We start from the raw sequence: 20,747 nt of genomic DNA on the forward strand, positions 1-20,747 counted from the left end.
GCCCTCAACGCCTCGGCTGCGCCTAGAAATTCTGTCCATAAAAATTATGAACAGAATCGGTGACAAAGCGCAGCCTTGGCGGAGTCCAACCCTCACTGGGAACGAATCCGACTTGCTGTCGGAAATGTGGACCAAACTCTGGCATCGGTGATACAGGGACCGAACCGCCCTTATCAGTTGGCTCGGCACCCCGTACTCCCGAAGCACCCTCCAGAGAACCTCCCGAGGGACACGGTCGAACGCCTTCTCCAAGTCCACAAAACACATGTGGACTGGTTGGGCGAACTCCCATGCACCCTCGAGGATCCTGCCGAGGGTGTAGAGCTGGTCCACTGTTCCACGGCCAGGACGAAAGCCACACTGCTCCTCCTGAATCCGAGATTCGACCTCCCGACGGATCCTCCTCTCCAGCACCCCTGAATAGACCTTACCAGGGAGGCTGAGGAGTGTGATTCCCCTGTAATTGGAACACACCCTCCGGTCCCCCTTCTTAAAGAGGGGAACCACCACCCCAGTCTGCCAATCCAGAGGCACCGTCCCCGATGTCCACGCAATGCTGTAGAGGCGTGTCAGCCATGACAGCCCCACAACATCCAGAGCCTTTAAGAACTCCGGGCGGATCTCATCCACCCCCGGGGCCTTGCCACCAAGGAGTTTTTTAACTACCTCAGTGACTTCGACCTCCGAGATTGGAGAGTCCGCCTCAGAGTCCTCAGGCCCTGCTTCCACAATGGAAGGCGTGTCGGTCGAATTGAGGAGGTCTTCGTCACCGACTCACGACATCCCGAGTCGAGGTCAGCAGCACACCATCTCCACTGTAAACAGTGTTGACCGTGCACTGCTTCCCCCTCCTGAGACGCCGGATGGTGGACCAGAATTTCCTCGAAGCCGTCCGGAAGTCATTCTCCATGGTCTCGCCAAACTCCTCACACGCCCGGGTTTTTGCCTCAGCAACCGCCGAAGCCGCGTTCCGCTTGGCCATCCGGTACCTGTCAGCTGTCTCCAGAGTCCCGCAGGCCAAAAAGCCCTATAGGACTCCTTCTTCAGCTTGACGGCATCCCTTACCGCCGGTGTCCACCAGCGGGTTCGGGGATTGCCGCCACAACAGGCACCAACAACCTTAACGGCCACAGCTCCGGTCGGCTGCCTCAACAATGGAGGCGCGGAACAAGGTCCACTCGGACTCAATGTCCCCCGCCTCCCCGTGGGAAAAGCTCTGCCGGAGGTGGGAGTTGAAGCTCTTCCTGACAGGGGATTCTGCCAGACGTTCCCAGCAGACCCTCACAGAGCGTTTGGGTCTGCCAGGTCGGACCGGCATCTTCCCCCGCCATCGGAGCCAACCCACCACCAGGTGGTGATGAGTTGACAGCTCCGCCCCTCTCTTCACCCGAGTGTCCAAAACATGCGGCCGCAAATCCGATGACACGACTACAAGGTCGATCAACGAACTGCGGCCTAGGGTGTCCTCGTGCCAAGTGCACACATGGACACCCTTATGCCTGAACATGGTGTTCATTATAGAAAATCCGTGTCGAGCACAAAAGTCCAATAATAGAACACCGCTCTGGTTCAGATCGGGGGGGCCGTTCCTCCCAATCATGCCCTTCCAGGTCTCACTGTCATTGCCCACGTGAGCATTGAAGTCACCCAGTAGAACGATGGAGTCCCCAGAAGGAGCGCTCTCCAGCACTTCCTCCAGGGACTCTAAGAAGGGTGGGTTTTTTGAGCTGCCGTTCGGTGCATAGACACAAACAACAGGACCCGTCCCCCCACCCGAAGGCGGAGGGAGGCTACCCTCTCGCTCACCGGGGTGAACCCCAACGTGCAGGCGCCCAGCCGGGGGGCAATAAGTATGCCGACAGCTGCTCGACGCATCTCACCGTGGGCAACTCCAGAGTGGAAGAGAGTCCAGCTCCTCTCGAGAGGGCTTGTACCAGAGCCCAAACTATGTGTGGAGGCAAGTCCGACTATGTCTAGTCGGAACCTTTCTGCCTCACACACCAGCTTGGGCTCCTTTCCAGCCAGAGAGGTGACATTCCATGTCCCTAGAGCCAGCCTCTGCAGCCGGGGATCGGACCGCCAAGGTCCCCGCCTTTGGCCGCCGCCCAGCTCACTATGCACCCGACCCCTTTGGCCCGTCCTATAGGTGGTGAGCCCATTGGAAGGGGAACCCATGTTTTCTTTTCGGGCTATGCCCGACCGGACCCCATGAGCGAAGGCCCGGCCACCAGGCGCTCGCCTTCGAGCCCCACCTCCAGGCCTGGCTCCAGAGAGGTGCCCCGGTGACCCGCGTCCGGGCGAGGGAAAACGACATCCATATTTTTTTTTCATCATAAGGGGTCTTCTGAGCCGTGCTTTGTCTGGCCCCTCACCTAGGACCCTTCTGCCATGGTTACCCTACCAGGGGCATGAAGCCCCAGACAACATGGCTCCTAGGATCATAGGGGCACGCAAATCCCTCCACCACGATAAGGTGACACCTCAAGGAGGGTGAAAATAAATAAATAAATAAATAAATAAAAGCTTACAGCACCTGGTATTCCCAGGCAGACGTCCATCCAAGTACTAACCAGGCCCGACCCTGCTAAGCTTCCGAGATCTGACGAGATCGGGCATTCTCAGGGTAGTATGACCGTAAGCTGTCAGAATATCCAGAAATTTGCATTTTATAGACACAATCGCCCCTGAAAACTCGTGCCAAGCAACTTGATGGCTGTTGTAAAAGTTTCCTTTCACAATTGACGTGGAAAAAAAAGGCTTTCAGCACCTGGTATTCCCTGAACGTCTCCCATCCATGTCACAACCAGGTCCGAAAAAGGCTTTCTTCCATGACTTTTGGTGTTTCATGGAAACATGGCTATCATGAAAAGTTATTGACAGCTTTTTGTGTGGTAGCACGAATTTGCCGTTGCGACCTGCATTTTGCCGTATCAAAGTAAATGTCTTGAAAAAGGGAAAAACACTATATTGGAAGTGTTTTTCCCGTTTCAAGACATTTCACTGCTGCTTTAAGTTCACCGGAAGCCAGGCTGTTTATTTACTGTACATAGTCTACCCTCTAGCGGTAAGAAACGTGAACTGCAACGCTATGGATGACACCACACAATTTACGTTTCAAACTCGGGTTATAGTTTCAATGTCGGAGTTAAAACTAGGGCTGAAGTTTCCGAATGCCATACGTGATGGGTGTTGCAAAAGATTGCTTGAACGATTGAATTGAAAAAATAAATAAATAAATAAATAAATAAATAAATAAATAAATAAATAAATATTAGCTTACAGCACCTGGTATTCCCAGGCGGTCTGTCATCCGAGTACTAACCAGGCCCGACCGTGCTAAATTTCCGAGATCAGGCGTTTTCAGGGTAGTATGGCCGTAATCCGACAAAGTTTCCAAAGTTTTGCATTTTATAGAAACAAATGCCCCTGAAAACCCGTGCCAAGCAACTTAATGGCTGTTGTAAAAGTTTCCTTTCACAATTGACGTGGGAAAAAAAAGGCTTTCAGCACTGGTATTCCCTGAACATCTCCCATCCATGTAACAACCAGGTCCGAAAAAGGCTTTCTTCCAAGACTTTTGGTGTTTCACGGGAACATGGCTATCATGAAACGTTATTGGCAGCTTTTTGTGTGATAGCACGAATTTGCCGTTGCGACCTGCATTTTGCTGTATCAAAGTAAATGTCATGAAAAGGGTAAAAACACTACATGGAAGCGCAATGTGTCTGCAATGTTGAGTTATTTTACAAATAAAGACTGCTGCTTTGAGTTTACAGGGAGCCAGGCTCTTTATTTACTGTACATAGTCTCCCCTCTAACGGTAAGAAACGTGAACTACAACGGTATGGATGACACCACACAATTTACGTTTCAAACTCTGGTTATAGTTTTAATGTCGGAGTTAAAACTAGGGCTGAAGTTTCTGAATACCATACGTGATGGGTGTTGTTAGGGTTTATAAACTATCTTGATCATATGATTATGTTGAGATGTAGACTAGAATGATGAAATTTGTTTGAACCTTTTACCTTTCCTTGACTCTGAAAAGTTTAACCATTCAGTTGTTGAAACTTTCCAAATGGTGTGGAAACATCCTTGTTTAGTTAGTCATCTAAAATGCTCCACTAGGTTTTATTTCCACGATCTCGTAAAACAATAAACTGGGACCCTCTGCACTGGTTAACCATTTGCTGAGGTGACCACCAACGGGGACCCTCTGCACTGATTAACCATTTGCTGAGGTGACCACTAAACATGTCAAATGTCACCCCCACCCTACTTGTTCTCAATAAATATGCTCTTGTAAGAGACTAACGGCAGAGTCTGTTCGGACATTGCTGTATCTACAGTAACGGACAAGCCCTCCACTTGCAAGTGCTTAAAGGGCATACTGTCTCCCGTGTGGTTCTTGCAAAATAAGCTAGAGTCAGAACATCTCTAACATTTTGGTGCCGTGACCCGGATTCCAACATACCCACTGCTGATCGACGGACGACGAAGTGCTGCATTGTCGACAAGCCAGCGTCCATTAGGAGGACCTGGTAAAGAAAAGACCTGGCAAGAAAAGTATTCGCTGGGCCAGCATCTTAGGTCTGCCTTCGTCTGACAACTGTGGATTGACGGGATCGGGCAGTGCAACGAACTAGGGGACAAGTAGGTTAAAGCCCTAAAATTGTGTTGTTGTGAGCGCGTCACAAAATATAGCTAGGGTTTAAGTCCCAGTGGAAGGAACAGACTAAGAAAAACGGAGCTTCCTTTTCGTTCATCGAAGAGGTGCGTAGATTCTTCTTTGTCTGTTCTTACAAGCTGCGGGATCTGGCTTGGGTTGGAGTCCCAGTGGAAGGAACGTCCTAAGGAACACAGAGCTTCTTTTTTTGTGATTCAAAGAAGAGCGTAGATTTTTCTTTGTTGGTTTTTCCGAGCCAAAGAACACCTTGGGTCCAAGACCCAGTGGAAGGAACGGGTTAAAAAAGACCGAGCTTCTTTTTCTTGATTGGAGAAGGGCGTAGATTCTTTTTTGTCCGTTTTTTCCTAGCTTTTTGGAAGGGTTTTATACCCATCCGAGATAGGCCTAAAAGTAAAAAAGCGCTAAGTTGTGTGGTTGAGTGTGTGACTGGTAGGATAACTTGACTAAGAGGCAATTTTGTTGAAGGGTCAATTTAAACCTGCATTGCGGATCCTCAAAAAAGAAAACCAAAAATTGAAAAAAAATTGGAAAAATCTAAAAATACCAAGTTAAGATGGGAAATAAAAACGGTAAATCTCTAGCTGTTGAAGGAGATGAGAAGTACATGGCAAGTAGATTTCTTAATTGTATGCGATACATGCCACAGTGGACGAAAAAGTATGGAGTAGAAGGGAAGTTGAAAGTTGAAATGTGGGACGTAGTGGTAGATGTTTTGGAGGAGAGTGTGGCTAGGAAGCCAAAGGGATTGAGAAAGGAAAGAAAAGAGAGAGAATTGCAATGTGCTAGAGTGTGGTTGAAAACTTCACAAGAGCGAAGAGAACAAATTCAAAAGACCAAAAATGGAAAGATAAAAAGTGATGAGGTTACCATTCCATTAAGATTTGAAAAAGAATTTAGGGTGCATAATGGCATCCCATTCAATGATGCAGCTGAGAGTGCTTATCAGCAACAGCTAAAAAATGCTCTCCTCACTGGTTCCCCCCCTGAATTAGACAACTGGGTGCGGAAACACTTGGTGGAAGCGCACACTGCTTTTGTTACAAAATGCAGTGCATGCAGTGGGCTAGAGACGCTGACAAAGTGATCAAGAAAGGCAAAAGTTCTGATGTATTTCATCTAGATGATGATGATAATCATGTAGATGAAGATGCAACAGTTTTCTTCCAAAGTTCCCAATGGGGCAGAGGAAGAGGTCAAGGCCAACAAGGTCGCAGGCCGCCATATGGTTCAAAACCCCCACCAGATTCTGACAACTATTGGTACTGTGGGAGACGAGGACACTTTGCGAGAGTGTGTCAATATGCAAAACAAGACCAATCAAAGGGTGAGGGAAGGGGCAGAGGAAAAGCCAAATTTTCAGCATGACGGGCTTCCTCTCCTTTGACCTCTCATGCTCCTACTTTTGGTATTTTTTAGGTTATTAGAACTCCTGTACATACAAGACGTATGACAATGCTGATTGTATGCCCAAAGACAAATGACAAGGGGTCAAATTATGTGTGCACACTGAAGTTAAAATTTGCAAATCAAGTGGCAAAGAGATGAAACTTGTTTCTAAAAGATAAATAGAAAAATTAGAATGTGCTGTCCTCGCGTGCGTGGGTGGGACCAGCTTCATGATCGACTGCAAGAAATGGCCAGCTTGTGACGAATCATTGATGCCAGGTCCCCTCCCCTCACACCGAGAGCTGTGCATGTGTGTGCATATTTGTTAAATTGATAAAATTGGCTAAACCTGTGTACAAAGAAATTTGTTAGACTGTGGTCTATCCAATTTGCACCGCAAAATAGAAACCATTTTGAAGTATGAAACAAAAAAAGAAAAAAAAGAAAAAAGAGAGGAAAAGAAAGAAATCTGTTTGTAGGCAGAAACTGGTTTACACTAGTGCTCATTAGTGTCTCACCCTGATGACAAATTCGAAAGACAGAGTAAAGGAATATAAGAGTTTGAGCTTAAAGTAGTTCATTAGACAACAAGAGAAAACATGTTTTCTGGAATTGGATGAAGCAAAATTGTGGATTTCACACACTCCAAAACTAAATTTGAGAAAAATAATTGATTAGTTGTGTTGTAAGAGTCTATAAACTTCTATATTTTAGTTAAATCCGAGAGATTGAGTTGGTTAATTTATATTAAAAAAATAATAATTCTGATTCATTCGCCAGCTGTTTTTTTTGTGTTGAGTTTCTTTTTGGATTGGTAAATTGTTCTATGGGGGAACATTAGGAATAATTAGGATAGGGATTGTGTCTAGAATGGTATATGAATGTTGTGTGGAGGACTTGGATAACTTGAGACCAATGTGATGAAAAGACTCCTCTTTGGTGACTGTGTGTGAGATGCAAATGAGCAGGGACGAATGATTTCCTGAATGAAAGGAACATATTGGTTGAATGGTTGAAGTTGTTGGAGACTACTATGGGAAATTAGTAGAGCAACTTTGACGAAAGAGTGATCTTGTGCAAGTTAAATGCTAAGAAAAGAAAAAACCCAAAGAAAAAGTTGTTTTTGGATTGCTAATTACTAATGCAGCTATGAGAAAGTGGTGTGGGTGTTTAGAAGGGCACACGCTTATGCGCTTCCCTGGCTCATCAACATTTGTTTGACTGATCAAAGGAACCATTTGCTACAGGACTTAACATTGAAGGAACATAAGAGTTTGATCTTAAAGTAGTTCATTAGACATCCTGTGCATGAGAGTATGAAACTGTAAAGTGCTGAGTGTGTGATGGTGGGAACAAAACAAGATATGTGGTGCAAGGACATCTGAGTTCCAGAACAAAAGATAACCCAGGAGCAGCAAGGAGGACAAGATACCCACAGGGCCAGCTGGTAGATAACAACTGGTGACCCTGGAAGGAAAACTACAACCAGGAGGAGCGAGCAAGTGATTCTGCAGGAGAAGAAAGACCAATGAGAGCAAGCTAAAGTTAACTGCAGTTTACACATAGCCAATAGAATAATGACAGAATGCCTTTGTTGATGTTCCATTTGCATATTGTGTAGTATAACTAATGGCTGGGCAACTCGGATGTAGAGCACGTCTGCTGGTGGCAACAGAGGCGTACAGAGGTGTATTGAGAGGGACCCGAGACCCAGGTGATGTATTAGATTTGTGTGTTAGGAATAAATCCACTCGTGTGTGAAAATGCCGGATTCCTGATACCTTTCTATTGCAGAACGAGCGCGCATATTGTTGGATGAGTGGCAGTTGGGTAAGGTCACAAATTGGAGTCAGATTAGTAACTCGAGTTCAGGTTAAATTAGAAATATATTCCAACAACATCCAAATCCAACCGGGATCAGAGAATCTCCTTTAAACCAGGAGGCAATAAATGGGATAAAGGGGGGCAAGGAGGCAATCTCCTGTCATAAATGGTCTTTTGTCAGGAGGAATCATTAGGAAGTGCTTGGATTCTCCTTGCAAGACTCCTGTTTTTCCAGTCCAAAAGGCCAACAAGATTGATTGGCGAATGATACAAAATTTCCGAGCAGTAAATGAAGCAGTACAGACAGGAGCACCTATTGTGCCTGACCCACACACGCTTCTGAACACTTTTTAAGGCAGCAGCAATTGCGACACATGGGCCTTGCCATGTGTCGACAGGAGGGATGAGGTCCATCATACATCAACAATTCACTACCTTTGGTTTAGATGCTTACTTAAAATTTTTTTGTAAAGCATGTCCTGTCTGTGTGAAACATAATCCACAAGGAAACATGAGACCTAAGAGAGGCTCACTTCCAAAACCGTCTTACCCATTCCAAATCATGCACATGGATTTTATCGAACTCACACAAAGTGGACCTCACAAATACTGCCTAGTGATGATTGATGCATTTTCCAAATGGGTTGAAATAGTTCCATCTAAACGAGCAAACGCTACTATCAAAAGCACTTCAGAAGGGCTATCACCTTTTGAAATCATCCATGAGAGACCATATAGACTACCTGTGTTCACTGCAGATTTGCAAAAAGCAGATGAAGAACAGTCCTTGGCAGATTACATGATCAGGACGCTCAAAATGGAAGATGTGTCAAATGCAAATTTACTGCCGCCTGATCTTCCTTCCCCACAGGTTGACAACCTCATCAAGCCACGAGACTGGGTCTACATCAAGGTCATCAAAAGAAAGAACTGGGCCAGCCCACGGTGGGAGGGACCATTCCAAGTCTTGCTGACCACCCCCACTGCAGTAAAGATTCCTGAACGGCCCAGCTGGATTCACCTCAGCCACTGCAAGTTGCAGAGAGTGCTGGACCCCTCATTCGGGGTGGTGGGGAAGTCCGACTTCAAAGGGGCTTCATTGGTTAGGGTGGGGCGTCTCAATGTTGGTGAAGAATCCAGCGATCCCCACTCCGCTAGGCGAGGAGATGTCCCGGTGTCTCTGCCATCCTAGTAGCAACGGAATTCCATATGCTAGGTGGATTCTACGCTGCGCTGTGGTTGGAGTGTGCTATGGTTTGTGGGCTCATCTGAATGGACCAATGGACAGTGTCATTCGTGGAAGAAGATGGTCACATGATGAGAATTTTGAGGACTGGTCATGGGACCCCAGAAACCCATACGAAACCAACGCTTGGTACCGGTATGTGATGTTCACTGTGAGAGCTCACACACAGGAGGGATGCTATGTGTGTGTTCCAAACTCCCCCCTTCCTCCACGCAAGTTCACTTGGAGGCCAGAGCAAGGAATGTCACTGAAGCAAAATGTATGGCATCCATGGAAGGGATTGGATATCAACACCGTGCTGTCACAGTCAGTGATGCCGACCCTTTCCGCCCTGGACTTACAGACGGTATCTGTGATCAGCTTTTCTGGACAAATCTCAATGTGACTGTTAAAGGACGAACATTACCGCAAGTGGCCTACACAGAGAGACCAGCTGGAGTGAACTACACATGTTACATCCAAGGAAACGAGACCCACAAATGCATCAACGACGACTGCTCTCCAGGAGGAAACTGGATGGGAGCTTTGGACATCACCGATGAGTGTCAGGATAAGAGAGCCATTTCGAGTGGTGGGGGTTATCCCACCGATATGGCTGCACCATCAAACAGAACCTACTTCATACAGAATGGCTGGCGGCTTTGTGGTCAAAAGGGTTGTTTGATGCTGCCCGCCAACTGGACAGGAGTGTGTGCACCAGTGTGGGTGACAGACCACACCTACAGGATACAACATCATCAGCTGACGAAAGCACGCAACTCTTCTGGACGTCGACGCAGGGCTGTTGTGACCTTTGACCCTCATGATCCTGTCTGGGGTCAGTGATGGACAAAACAGAGTGATTCAGGCTATTGAACAAATGGTCTTGCAAAACAGGATGGTTCTGGACTTGATGACTGCAACACGAGGGTTCCAGCAAGGAAGCAGATCCACCATCGACAGCGTCCCCGCCCCCAGTTCAAATAGAGGCAGAATAATCCTCTTCCCCCTTGGTGGCCAGGTAGTCTCCCCTGGCCACTGAAGACTGAAGACGACAACCGCGCGGCAGACATTTCCAAGTTCTCCCCCGATGAAGCAGTGCTGCAAAGGGGGTGAGAATTGTGCTCACCCTCCAACAGTGGGCATGCCAAGCCCCCGACGGCTGAACAATCACGAGCAATTTTTGTCTTGACTGTTGTTATTGGTAACATTCTGGTCGCCTAAGGCAGAGGGACCGTGTGAGACTTTTCCTGCATTATGACATCTTGCCGCAGGATTGGGACATAGAAACTTGTGTTAAGTGTTGATCGCAATTTGGAGTCAGATCAATAGCTAAAAATCCGTATCCTAACAAGTTTCAATGTCGGAGTTAAAACTAGGGCTGAAGTTTCCGAATGCCATACGTGATGGGTGTTGTAAAAAAATTGCTTGAATGATTGAATTGAAAAAAAAATAAAATAAAATAAAAGCTTACAGCGCCTGGTATTCCCAGGCGGTCTCCCATCCAAGTACTAACCAGGCCCGACCCTGCTAAGTTTCCGAGATCGAATGAGATCGGACGTTCTCAGGGTAGTATGGCCGTAAGCCATCAGAATCTCCAGAGTTTTGCATTTTATAGACACAATCGTCCCTGAAAACCCGTGCCAAGCAACTTGATGGCTGTTGTAAAAGTTTCCTTTCACAATTGATGTGGGAAAAAAAAGGCTTTCAGCACCTGGTATTCCCTGAACATCTCCCATCCATGTTTTGCAGGCTGGCGCCCCCTTGGCTCCCCAGTGAGTTCCTAGCCCCCCCCCCCCTAAACACTCCACCAGTAACATTTTTGTCTCACACTTAATATTAATGGGATGGATGTGCTTGGTGCAGGGACACAAGCTTCTCAACATCAGGCTGGAACTCACTAAGAAGAAGTCGTAGATCCCCGCGGTCAGTAATTTTCAGTCGGTTTCTTTGCTTGGAAAGAAGCAAGGCGACTGCACTGAAGCCCCGTTCTACTAAATATGATGTTGGGAAGGCAATAAAGTACATCTTGACCTTGTTCCACAGCACTTGATAGCAGTCAGAGATTTTTTTTTGGAACCAAAAATCTTGATATGACTTTTTGAACTTTGGCCTTAGCTCAATGTCATTTTGAATTGAAATCAGTTCTTCCTCTGCCACTCCAGTTTCTTCACCGTCGACATTTAGGAATGGATTGATCACCCAGTCTGGTATTTCAAGCAATAAAATGTCCTCAAATCTACCACTCGAACTTCTGACTTCGACTTCAGACTGCCGCCCCCCTACCGCCCCCTTCTTCCTCACCGCCCCCCCAGATCTTTCCACCGATACCGCCCACTTTGGGAACCACTTCTGTACATAGTCTCGCCTCAAATTTTTGTCTTAACTGTTGTTATTGGTAACATTCTGGTCGCCTAAGGCAGAGGGACCGTGTGAGACTTTTCCTGCATTATGACATCTTGCCGCAGGTTTTTCACTCACACATTAAAATTGATCTACGTAGATTGCGTAAATGATGTTTAGCCGAGCATGTTTTACAGAACACTAATGATTTTGAAATGATGATCGAAAATGCTTTGCAAGTGATGGACACAATGATGTGCTGTTTCTGTGTTTAGATTTTGTTGTTGTTTTTCTTTCTTCATTATATTTTCTTACTTATGTTTTATTGATCGGGGTGGGCATAATCATATGATAAACAGGAGGGATATGTTAGGGTTTATAAACTATCTTGATCGTATAATTATGTTGAGATGTAGACTAGAATGATGAACTTTGTTTGAACCTTTTACCTTTCCTTGACTCTGAAAAGTTTAACCATTCAGTTGTTGAAACTTTCCAAATGGTGTGGAAACATCCTTGTTTACTTAGTCATCTAAAATGCTCCACTAGGTTTTATTTCCAAGACCTCGTAAAACAATAAACTGGGACCCTCTGCACTGGTTAACCATTTGCTGAGGTGACCACCAACTGGGACCCTCTGCACTGATTAACCATTTGCTGAGGTGACCACCAAACATGTCAAATGTCACCCCCACCCTACTTGTTCTCAATAAATATGCTCTTGTAAGAGACTAACGGCTGAGTCTGTTAGGACATTGCTGTACCTACAGTAACAGACAAGCTCTCCACCTGCAAGTGCTTAAAGGGCATACTGTCTCCCGTGTGGTTCTTGCAAAATAAGTTAGAGTCAGAACATCTCTAACAGGTGTTGTAAAAGATTGCTTGAACAATTGAAGTGAAAAAAAATAAAATAAAATAAAAGCTCACAGCACCTGGTATTCCCAGGCGGTCTCCCATGCAAGTACTAAGTAGGCCCGACCCTGCTAAGCTTCCGAGATTGGACGAGATTGGGCGTTCTCAGGGTAGTATGGCCGTAAACCGTCAGAGTCTCCAGAGTTTTACATTTTATAGACACAATCGCCCCTGAAAACCCGTGCCAAGCAACGACGGTACTTGATGCCTGTTGTAAAAGTTTCCTTTCACAATTGACGTGGGAAAAAAAAGGCTTTCAGCACTGGTATTCCCTGAACGTCTCCCATCCATGTAACAACCAGGTCAGAAAAAGGCTTTCTTCCAAGACTTTTGGTGTTTCACGGAAACATGGCTATCATGAAACGTCATTGACAGCTTTTTGTGTGGTAGGACGGATCTGCCGTTGCGACCTGCATTTTGCCGTATCAAAGTAAATGTCTTGAAAAGGGGAAAAACACTACATTGGAAGTGTTTTTCCCCTTTTCAAGACATTTGACTGCTGCTTTGAGTTCACAGGGAGCCAGGCTCTTTATTCACTGTACATAGTCTCCCCTCTAGCAATAAGAAACGTGAACTGCAATGCTATGGATGACACTACACAATTTACGTTTCCAACTCGGGTTATAATTTCAATGTAGGAGTTAAAACTAGGGCTGAAGTTTCCGAATGCCATACGTGATGGGTGTTGTAAAAAAACTGCTTGAACGATTGAATTGAAAATAAATAAATAAATAAATAAATAAATACATAAATACATAAATACATAAATGCATAAACGCATAAATAAATAAAAGCTTACAGCACCTGGTATTCCCGGGCGGTCTCCCATCCAAGTACTAAGCAGGCCTGACCCTGCTAAGCTTCCGAGATCGGACGAGATCGGGCATTCTCAGGGTAGTATGGCCGTAAGCCATAGGAATCCCCAGAGTTTTGCATTTTATATAAACAATCGCCCCTGAAAACCCGTGCCTAGCAACTTGATGGCTGTTGTAAAAGTTTTCTTTCACAATTGATGTGGGAAAAAAAAGGCTTTCAGCACCTGGTATTCCTTGAACATCTCCCATCCATGTTTTGCAGGCTGGTGCCCCCTTGGCTCCCTAGTGAGTTCCTAGCCCCCCGTCCCCCCACAGACACATATGGAAACAAACACCTCTTTCTTGATATTTGGTATGCTGCAATTTGAAAAGAGGTTAAACACTGATGTGTATTTCACAAATAAAACCCAATTTAGCAAACCAATTCATTTTTTAACTGTTTTAACTGTTTCAGCAACATAGAATGGTAAAGACCTAAACACTCCACCAGTAACATTTTTGTCTCACACTTAATATTATGGGATGGATGTGCTTGGTGCAGGGACACAAGCTTCTCAACATCAGGCTGGAACTCACTAAGAAGAAGTCGTAGATCCCCGCGGTCAGTAATTTTCAGTCGGTTTCTTTGCTTGGAAAGAAGCAAGGCGACTGCACTGAAGCCCCGTTCTACTAAATATGATGTTGGGAAGGCAATAAAGTACATCTTGACCTTGTTCCACAGCACTTGATAGCAGTCAGAGATTTTTTTTTGGAACCAAAAATCTTGATATGACTTTTTGAACTTTGGCCTTAGCTCAATGTCATTTTGAATTGAAATCAGTTCTTCCTCTGCCACTCCAGTTTCTTCACCGACGACATTTAGGAATGGATTGATCACCCAGTCTGGTATTTCAAGCAATAAAATGTCCTCAAATCTACCACTCGAACTTCTGACTTCGACTTCAGACTGCCGCCCCCCTACCGCCCCCTTCTTCCTCACCGCCCCCCCAGATCTTCCCACCGGTACCGCCCACTTTGGGAACCACTGCTGTACATAGTCTCCCCTCTAGCGGTAAGAAACGTGAACTGCAACGCTATGGATGACACCACACAATTTACGTTTAAAACTCGGGTTATAGTTTCAATGTCGGAGTTAAAACTAGGGCTGAAGTTTCCCAATGCCATACGTGATGGGTGTTGTAAAAGATTGCTTGAACGATTGAATTGAAAAAAATACAATAAAATAAAAGCTTACAGCACCTGGTATTCCCAGGCGGTCTCCCATCCAAGTACTAACCTGGCCAGACCTTGCTAAGCTTCCGAGATTGCGTGTTCTCAGGGTAGTATGGCCGTAAGCCATCAGAGTTCCCAGAGTTTTGCATTTTATAGACACAATTGCCCCTGAAAACCCGTGCCAAGCAACTTGATGGCTGTTGTAAAAGTTTCCTTTCACAATTGACGTGGGAAAAAAAAAGGCTTTTAGCACCTGGTATTCCCTGAACGTCTCCTATCCATGTCACAACCAGATCCGAAAAAGGCTTTCTTCCAAGACTTTTGGTGTTTCACGGAAACATGGCTATCGTGAAACGTTATTGACAGCTTTTTGTGTGGTAGCACGAATTTGCCGTTGCGACCTGCATTTCGCTGTATCAAAGTAAATGTCATGAAAAGGATAAAAACACTACATGGAAGCGCAATATGTATGTAATGTTGGGTTATTTTACAAATAAAGACTGCTGCTTTGAGTTCACAGGGAGCCAGGCTCTTTATTTACTGTACATAGTCTCCCCTCTAGCGGTAAGAAACGTGAACTACAACGGTATGTATGACACTACACAATTTACGTTTCAAACTCGGGTTATAGTTTCAATGTCGGAGTTAAAACTAGGGCTGAAGTTTCCGAATGCCATACGTGATGGGTGTTGTAAAAAAATTGCTTGAACGATTGAATTGAAAATAAATAAATCTTCACCTTCACCTTCATCTTCTTCCACTTATCCGGGGTCGGGTCGCGGGGGCAGCAGCTTTAGGAGGGACTCCTAGACCTCCCTCTCCCCAGCCACTTCCTCCAGCTCATCCCGGGGGATTCCAAGGCGTTCCCAGGCCAGCCGAGGGACGTAGTCTCTCCAGCGCGTCCTGGGTCGTCCCCGGGGTCTCCTACCGGTGGGACATGCCCGGAACACCTCCCCAGGGAGGCGTTCAGGAGGCATCCTAATGAGATGCCCGAGCCACCTCAACTGGCTCCTCTCAACGTGGAGGAGCAGCGGCTCTACTCCGAGTCTCTCCCGGATGACTGAGCTTCTCACCCTATCTCTAAGGGAGAGCCCGGACACCCTGCGGAGGAAACTCATTTCAGCCGCTTGTATCCTGGATCTTGTTCTTTCGGTCACGACCCATAGCTCGTGACCATAGGTGAGGGTAGGAGCGTAGCTCGACCGGTAAATCGAGAGCTTTGCCATTTGGCTCAGCTCTCTCTTCACCACGACGGACCGGTACAGAGTCCGCATTACTGCCGACGCTGCACCGATCCGCCTGTCGATCTCGCGCTCCATCCTGCCCTCACTCGTGAACAAGACCCCAAGATACTTGAACTCCTCCACTTGGGGCAGGCTCTCATCCCCGATCCGGAGAGGGCATTCCACCCTTTTCCGACCGAGGACCATGGACTTGGATTTGGAGGTGCTGACCCTCATCCCGACCGACCATGGACTCGGATTTGGAGGTGCTGACCCTCATCCCGACCGCTTCACACTCGGCTGCGAACCGCTCCAGTGAGAGCTGGAGATCACGGACTGAAGAAGCCAACAGCACCACGTCATCTGCAAAAAGCAGTGACGCAATGCTGAGGTCCCCAAACCGGACGCCCTCAACGCCTCGGCTGCGCCTAGAAATTCTGTCCATAAAAATTATGAACAGAATCGGTGACAAAGCGCAGCCTTGGCGGAGTCCAACCCTCACTGGGAACGAATCCGACTTACTGTCGGAAATGTGGACCAAACTCTGGCATCGGTGATACAGGGACCGAACCGCCCTTATCAGTTGGCTCGGCACCCCGTACTCCCGAAGCACCCTCCAGAGAACCTCCCGAGGGACACGGTCGAACGCCTTCTCCAAGTCCACAAAACACATGTGGACTGGTTGGGCGAACTCCCATGCACCCTCGAGGATCCTGCCGAGGGTGTAGAGCTGGTCCACTGTTCCACGGCCAGGACGAAAGCCACACTGCTCCTCCTGAATCCGAGATTCGACCTCCCGACGGATCCTCCTCTCCAGCACCCCTGAATAGACCTTACCAGGGAGGCTGAGGAGTGTGATTCCCCTGTAATTGGAACACACCCTCCGGTCCCCCTTCTTAAAGAGGGGAACCACCACCCCAGTCTGCCAATCCAGAGGCACCGTCCCCGATGTCCACGCAATGCTGTAGAGGCGTGTCAGCCATGACAGCCCCACAACATCCAGAGCCTTTAAGAACTCCGGGCGGATCTCATCCACCCCCGGGGCCTTGCCACCAAGGAGTTTTTTAACTACCTCAGTGACTTCGACCTCCGAGATTGGAGAGTCCGCCTCAGAGTCCTCAGGCCCTGCTTCCACAATGGAAGGCGTGTCGGTCGAATTGAGGAGGTCTTCGTCACCGACTCACGACATCCCGAGTCGAGGTCAGCAGCACACCATCTCCACTGTAAACAGTGTTGACCGTGCACTGCTTCCCCCTCCTGAGACGCCGGATGGTGGACCAGAATTTCCTCGAAGCCGTCCGGAAGTCATTCTCCATGGTCTCGCCAAACTCCTCACACGCCCGGGTTTTTGCCTCAGCAACCGCCGAAGCCGCGTTCCGCTTGGCCATCCGGTACCTGTCAGCTGTCTCCAGAGTCCCGCAGGCCAAAAAGCCCTATAGGACTCCTTCTTCAGCTTGACGGCATCCCTTACCGCCGGTGTCCACCAGCGGGTTCGGGGATTGCCGCCACAACAGGCACCAACAACCTTAACGGCCACAGCTCCGGTCGGCTGCCTCAACAATGGAGGCGCGGAACAAGGTCCACTCGGACTCAATGTCCCCCGCCTCCCCGTGGGAAAAGCTCTGCCGGAGGTGGGAGTTGAAGCTCTTCCTGACAGGGGATTCTGCCAGACGTTCCCAGCAGACCCTCACAGAGCGTTTGGGTCTGCCAGGTCGGACCGGCATCTTCCCCCGCCATCGGAGCCAACCCACCACCAGGTGGTGATCAGTTGACAGCTCCGCCCCTCTCTTCACCCGAGTGTCCAAAACATGCGGCCGCAAATCCGATGACACGACTACAAGGTCGATCAACGAACTGCGGCCTAGGGTGTCCTGGTGCCAAGTGCACACATGGACACCCTTATGCCTGAACATGGTGTTCATTATAGAAAATCCGTGTCGAGCACAAAAGTCCAATAATAGAACACCGCTCTGGTTCAGATCGGGGGGGCCGTTCCTCCCAATCATGCCCTTCCAGGTCTCACTGTCATTGCCCACGTGAGCATTGAAGTCACCCAGTAGAACGATGGAGTCCCCAGAAGGAGCGCTCTCCAGCACTTCCTCCAGGGACTCTAAGAAGGGTGGGTACTTTGAGCTGCCGTTCGGTGCATAGACACAAACAACAGGACCCGTCCCCCCACCCGAAGGCGGAGGGAGGCTACCCTCTCGCTCACCGGGGTGAACCCCAATGTGCAGGCGCCCAGCCGGGGGGCAATAAGTATGCCGACAGCTGCTCGACGCATCTCACCGTGGGCAACTCCAGAGTGGAAGAGAGTCCAGCCCCTCTCGATAGGGCTTGTACCAGAGCCCAAACTACGTGTGGAGGCAAGTCCGACTATGTCTAGTCGGAACCTTTCTGCCTCACACACCAGCTTGGGCTCCTTTCCAGCCAGAGAGGTGACATTCCATGTCCCTAGAGCCAGCCTCTGCAGCCGGGGATCGGACCGCCAAGGTCCCCGCCTTTGGCCGCCGCCCAGCTCACTATGCACCCGACCCCTTTGGCCCGTCCTATAGGTGGTGAGCCCATTGGAAGGGGAACCCATGTTTTCTTTTCGGGCTATGCCCGACCGGACCCCATGAGCGAAGGCCCGGCCACCAGGCGCTCGCCTTCGAGCCCCACCTCCAGGCCTGGCTCCAGAGAGGTGCCCCGGTGACCCGCGTCCGGGCGAGGGAAAACGACATCCATATATTTTTTTCATCATAAGGGGTCTTCTGAGCCGTGCTTTGTCTGGCCCCTCACCTAGGACCCTTCTGCCATGGTTACCCTACCAGGGGCATGAAGCCCCAGACAACATGGCTCCTAGGATCATAGGGGCACGCAAATCCCTCCACCACGATAAGGTGACGACTCAAGGAGGGTGAAAATAAATAAATAAATAAAAGCTTACAGCACCTGGTATTCCCAGGCGGACTCCCATCTAAGTACTAACCAGGCCCGACCCTGCTAAGGTTCCGAGATCTGACGAGATCGGGCATTCTCAGGGTAGTATGGCCGTAAGCTGTCAGAATATCCAGAGTTTTGCATTTTATAGACACAATCGCCCCTGAAAACTCGTGCCAAGCAACTTGATGGCTGTTGTAAAAGTTTCCTTTCACAATTGACGTGGAAAAAAAAGGCTTTCAGCACCTGGTATTCCCTGAACGTCTCCCATCCATGTTATTGACAGCTTTTTGTGTGGTAGCACGAATTTGCCGTTGCGACCTGCATTTTGCCGTATCAAAGTAAATGTCTTGAAAAAGGGAAAAACACTATATTGGAAGTGTTTTTCCCATTTCAAGACATTTGACTGCTGCTTTAAGTTCACCGGAAGCCAGGCTGTTTATTTACTGTACATAGTCTACCCTCTAGCGGTAAGAAACGTGAACTGCAACGCTATGGATGACACCACACAATTTACGTTTCAAACTCGGGTTATAGTTTCAATGTCGGAGTTAAAACTAGGGCTGAAGTTTCCGAATGCCATACGTGATGGGTGTTGCAAAAGATTGCTTGAACGATTGAATTGAAAAAATAAATACATAAATAAATAAATATTAGCTTACAGCACCTGGTATTCCCAGGCGGTCTGTCATCCGAGTACTAACCAGGCCCGACCGTGCTAAGTTTCCGAGATCAGGCGTTTTCAGGGTAGTATGGCCGTAATCCGACAAAGTTTCCAAAGTTTTGCATTTTATAGAAACAAATGCCCCTGAAAACCCGTGCCAAGCAACTTGATGGCTGTTGTAAATGTTTCCTTTCACAATTGACGTGGGAAAAAAAAGGCTTTCAGCACTGGTATTCCCTGAACATCTCCCATCCATGTAACAACCAGGTCCGAAAAAGGCTTTCTTCCAAGACTTTTGGTGTTTCACGTGAACATGGCTATCATGAAACGTTATTGACAGCTTTTTGTGTGATAGCACGAATTTGCCGTTGCGACCTGCATTTTGCTGTATCAAAGTAAATGTCATGAAAAGGGTAAAAACACTACATGGAAGGGCAATGTGTATGTAATGTTGGGTTATTTTACAAATAAAGACTGCTGCTTTGAGTTCACAGGGAGCCAGGCTCTTTATTTATTGTACATAGTCTCGCCTCTAGTGGTAGTACATGCAAGTACTAACCGGGCCCGACCTTGCTAAGCTTCCGAAATCGGACGAGATCAGGCGTTCTCAGGGTAGTATGGCCGCAAGCCATCAGAGGCTCCAGAGTTTTACATTTTATAGACACAATCGGCCCTGAAAACCCGTGCCAAGCAACGATGGTACTTGATGCCTGTTGTAAAAGTTTCCTTTCACAATTGACGTGGGAAAAAAAAGGCTTTCAGCACTGGTATTCCCTGAACGTCTCCCATCCATGTAACAACCAGGTAAGAAAAAGGCTTTCTTCCAAGACTTTTGGTGTTTCACGGAAACATGGCTATCATGAAACGTTATTGACAGCTTTTTGTGTGGTAGCACGGATTTGCCGTTGCGACCTGCATTTTGCCGTATCAAAGTAAATGTCTTGAAAAGGGGAAAAACACTACATTGGAAGTGTTTTTCCCCTTTTCAAGACATTTGACTGCTGCTTTGAGTTCACAGCAGTTTCAAGCAATAAAATGTCCTCAAATCTACCACTCGAACTTCTGACTTCGACTTCAGACTGCCGCCCCCCTACCGCCCCCTTCTTCCTCACCGCCCCCCCAGATCTTCCCACCGGTACCGCCCACTTTGGGAACCACTGCTGTACATAGTCTCCCCTCTAGCGGTAAGAAACGTGAACTGCAACGCTATGGATGACACCACACAATTTACGTTTCAAACTCGGGTTATAGTTTCAATGTCAGAGTTAAAACTAGGGCTGAAGTTTCCGAATGCCATACGTGATGGGTGTTGTAAAAGATTGCTTGAACGATTGAATTGAAAAAAATACAATAAAATAAAAGCTTACAGCACCTGGTATTCCCAGGCGGTCTCTCATCCAAGTACTAACCAGGCCTGACCTTGCTAAGCTTCCGAGATCGCGTGTTCTCAGGGTAGTATGGACGTAAGCCATCAGAGTCTCCAGAGTTTCGCATTTTATAGACACAATTGCCCCTGAAAACCCGTGCCAAGCAACTT

The 20,747-nt window shown here is 47.6% G+C and overlaps 1 non-coding gene and 5 pseudogenes across 1 annotated transcript; all 6 read right to left on the minus strand.

The window, feature by feature from the left end:
* Positions 1-2,521: 2,521 nt before the first annotated feature.
* On the minus strand, positions 2,522-2,640 carry LOC147039913 (5S ribosomal RNA; annotated as a pseudogene).
* Positions 2,641-10,589: 7,949 nt separating this feature from the next.
* LOC147039914 (5S ribosomal RNA) lies at positions 10,590-10,708 on the minus strand (annotated as a pseudogene).
* Positions 10,709-12,385: 1,677 nt separating this feature from the next.
* Positions 12,386-12,504, minus strand: LOC147039915 (5S ribosomal RNA; annotated as a pseudogene).
* Positions 12,505-13,169: 665 nt separating this feature from the next.
* On the minus strand, positions 13,170-13,288 carry LOC147039916 (5S ribosomal RNA). The gene has a single exon (XR_015063243.1). It is a non-coding gene; the product is annotated as a 5S ribosomal RNA (ribosomal RNA).
* A 1,131-nt stretch (positions 13,289-14,419) lies between these two features.
* LOC147039917 (5S ribosomal RNA) lies at positions 14,420-14,528 on the minus strand (annotated as a pseudogene).
* A 4,018-nt stretch (positions 14,529-18,546) lies between these two features.
* On the minus strand, positions 18,547-18,665 carry LOC147039918 (5S ribosomal RNA; annotated as a pseudogene).
* Positions 18,666-20,747: the final 2,082 nt, after the last annotated feature.

The sequence above is a fragment of the Syngnathus leptorhynchus genome, chromosome 21 (assembly GCF_054491065.1).
Source record: "Syngnathus leptorhynchus isolate UIUO chromosome 21, UIUO_Slep, whole genome shotgun sequence".
NCBI lineage: Eukaryota > Metazoa > Chordata > Actinopteri > Syngnathiformes > Syngnathidae > Syngnathus > Syngnathus leptorhynchus.